The sequence below is a fragment of the Arachis hypogaea genome, chromosome 10 (assembly GCF_003086295.3).
Source record: "Arachis hypogaea cultivar Tifrunner chromosome 10, arahy.Tifrunner.gnm2.J5K5, whole genome shotgun sequence".
In the NCBI taxonomy this organism is placed as follows: domain Eukaryota; kingdom Viridiplantae; phylum Streptophyta; class Magnoliopsida; order Fabales; family Fabaceae; genus Arachis; species Arachis hypogaea.
In genome coordinates this window covers 64,366,025-64,369,696 of record NC_092045.1, presented here as the reverse complement: position 1 = coordinate 64,369,696, position 3,672 = coordinate 64,366,025, and the positions used below count along the sequence as shown (strand labels likewise).

At 41.6% G+C, this 3,672-nt stretch overlaps 1 non-coding gene across 1 annotated transcript; it reads right to left on the bottom strand.

Moving 5' to 3' along the window:
- Positions 1-667: 667 nt before the first annotated feature.
- LOC112718539 (small nucleolar RNA R71) lies at positions 668-775 on the bottom strand. The gene has a single exon (XR_003160875.1). It is a non-coding gene; the product is annotated as a small nucleolar RNA R71 (small nucleolar RNA).
- Between the last annotated feature and the right edge of the window lie 2,897 nt (positions 776-3,672).

Here is a 3,672-nt window from a genome sequence, read left to right as displayed (position 1 = left end):
CTCTTGATAAGTTCGAATTCGTCTTCTACCTCCTCCTTCTATTCTTCTTTTCCTCTGACACCTAAAGGAATCTCTATACTGTGACATAGAGGACTCCATACTTTCTTGTTCTCTTCTCTTTCATATGAGCAGGAGCAAAGACAAAAGAATTCTTGTTGAGGCTGACCCTGAACCTGAAAGGACCTTGAAATGAAAGCTAAGAGAAGCTAAAGCACTACTCTCTGTAGAGGACCTAACACAAATCTTTAAACAAGAAGAAGACATGGCAGCCAAAAATAACAACAATGACAACAATGCAAGGAAGGTGTTGGGTGACTTTACTGCACCTACTCCTGACTTCTATGGGAGAAGCATCTCAATCCCTGCCATTGGAGTAAACATCTTTGAGCTTAAGCCTCAATTAGTTTCTCTAATGCAACAGAATTGCAAGTACCATGGACTTCCATTGGAAGATCCTCATCAGTTTTTAGCTGAATTCTTGCAAATCTGTGACACTGTCAAGACCAATGGGGTTGACCATGAGGTCTACTGACTTATGCTATTCCCTTTTGTTGTAAGAGACAGAGCTAGGATATGGTTGGACTCACAACCTAAAGAAAGCCTGAACTCTTGGGAAAAGCTAGTCAATGGCTTCTTGGCAAAGTTCTTTCCACCTCAAAAATTGAGTAAGCTTAGAGTGGAAGTCAAAACCTTCAGACAGAAGGAAGGTGAATCCCTCTATGAAGTTTGGGAAAGATACAAATAATTGATCAGAAAGTGTCCTTCTAACATGCTTTCTGAATGGAGCATCATAGGTATCTTCTATGATGGTCTGTCTGAACTATCCAAGATGTCATTGGACAGCTCTGCTGGAGGATCTCTTCATCTGAAGAAGACGCCTGCAGAAGCTCAAGAACTCATTGAAATGGTTGCAAATAACCAATTCATGTACACTTCTGAAAGGAATCCTGTGAACAATGGGACGAATCAGAAGGAAGGAGTTCTTGAGATTGATACTCTGAATGCCATATTAGCTCAGAACAAAATATTGAATCAGCAAGTCAATGTGATTTCTCAAAGTCTGTCTGAAATGCAAGCTATACCAGGCAGTACTAAGGACGCTTCATCTGAAGAAGCAGCTTATGATCCTGAGAACCTATCAATGGAAGAGGTGAATTACATGGGAGAACCCTATGGAAACACCTATAATCCTTCATGGAGAAATCATCCAAATCTCTCATGGAAGGATCAACAGAGACCTCAACAAGGTTTCAACAACAATAATGGTGGAAGAAATAGGTTTAGCAATGGCAAGCCTTTTCCATCATCTTCTCAGCAACAAACAGAGAATTCTAAGCAGAGCCACTCTGACTTAGCAACCATGGTCTCTGATCTAATCAAAACCACTCAAAGTTTCATGACTGAAACAAGGTCCTCCGTTAGAAACTTGGAGGCACAAGTGGGTCAGCTGAGTAAGAAAGTTATTGAACTCCCTCCTAGTACTCTTCCAAGCAATACAGAAGAGAATCCAAAAGGAGAGTGTAAGACCATCAACATGGCCGAATTTGGAGAGGAGGAAGAGGCAGTGATCGCCACTGAGGAAGACCTCAATGGATGTCCACTGGCCTCCAATGAGTTCCCTAATGAGGAACCATGGGAATCTGAGGCTCACACTGAGACCGTAGAAATTCCATTGGATTTACTTCTACCATTCATGAGCTCTGATGAGTATTCTTCCCCTGAAGAGGATGAAGATGTCACTGAAGAGCAAATTGCTAAGTACCTTGGAGCAATCATGAAGCTAAATGACAAGTTATTTGGTAATGAGACTTGGGAGGATGAACCCTCTTTGCTCACCAAAGAACTGGATGACTTGACTAGGCAGAGATTACCTCAAAAGAGACAAGACCCTGGGAAGTTCTCAGTACCTTGTACATTAGGCACCATGACCTTTGAGAAGGCTCTGTGTGACCTACGGTCAAGCATAAACCTCATGCCTCTCTCTGTAATGGAGAAGCTAGGGATCTTTGAGGTACAAGCTGCAAGTTTTAGTTATTTTTTATTATATTTTTATTAGTTTTTATTTAAAATTAACTTTTCTGGACTTTACTATGAGTTTGTGTATTTTTCTATGGTTTCAGGTATTTTCTAGCTAAAATTGAGGGACCTGAGCAAAAATCTGATTCAGAGGCTGAAAAAGGACTGCAGATGCTGTTGGATTTTGACCTCCCTGCACTCGAAGTGGATTTTCTGGAGCTACAAAAGCCCAATTGGCACGCTCTCAATTGCGTTGGAATGTAGACATCCTGGGATTTCCAGCAATATATAATAGTTCATACTTTGCTCGAGATTTGATGGCCCAAACCAGCGTTCCAAATCATCTCAAGACTGCCAGGTGTTTAACGCCGGAACTGGCACAGAAGTGGGAGTTAAACGCCCAAACTGGCACAAAAGCTGGCGTTTAACTCCAAGAAAAGTCTCTACATGAAAATGCTTCAATGCTCAGCCCAAGCACACACCAAGTGGGCCCGGAAGTGGATTTATATGTCATTTACTCATTTCTGTAAACCATAGGCTACTAGTTCTCTATAAATAGGACCTTTTACTATTGTATTTTCATCGGGGTAGCTATCTTCGAGTAGTCTTCTGCTATCTTAGATCATGGGACTGGCCTCACGGCCATGCCTAGACCTTGTTCTTATGTATTTTCAATGGTGGAGTTTCTACACACCATAGATTAAGGTGTGGAGCTCTGTTGTACCTCGAGTATCAATGCAATTACTGCTATTTTCCATTCAATTTAGCTTATTCTTATTCTAAGATATTCATTCGCACCCAAGAACTTGATGAATGTGATGATTATGTGACGCTCGTCATCATTCTCACTTATGAACGCGTGCCTGACAACCACTTCCGTTCTACATGCAAACAAGGCTTGAATGTGTATCTCTTGGATTCCTTAATCAGAATCTTCGTGGTATAAGCTAGAATTGATGGTGGTATTCTTGAGAATCCGGAAGGTCTAAACCTTGTCTCTGGTATTCTGAGTAGGATTTAAGGATTGAATGACTGTGACGAGCTTCAAACTTGCAATTGTGGGGCGTTTGTGACAGACGCAAAAGAATCACTGGATTCTATTCCGACATGATCGAGAACCGACAGATGAATAGCCGTGCTGTGACAGAGCGCGTTGAACATTTTCACTGAGAGGACGGGACTGTAGCCATTGACAACGGTGATGTCCAACATACAGCTTGCCATGGAAAGGAGTAAGAAGGATTGGATGAAGACAGTAGGAAAGCAGAGAGACGGAAGGGACAAAGCATCTCCATACGCTTATCTGAAATTCTCACCAATGAATTACATAAGTATCTCTATCTTTATTTTATGTTTTATTCATCTTTTAATTATCAATCCACCATAACCATTTGAATCCGCCTGACTGAGATTTACAAGATGACCATAGCTTGCTTCATACCAACAATCTCCGTGGGATCGACCCTTACTCGCGTAAGGTTTATTACTTGGACGACCCAGTGCACTTGCCGGTTAGTTGTGTGAAGTTATGATAAAGAGTTGAGATTGCAATTGAGCGTACCATGTTGATGCCGCCATTGCTCATCACAATTTTGTGCACCAATACACAATATGCACAATAGCCAACAACAACACCATTCCAACTCCCCAGTAACG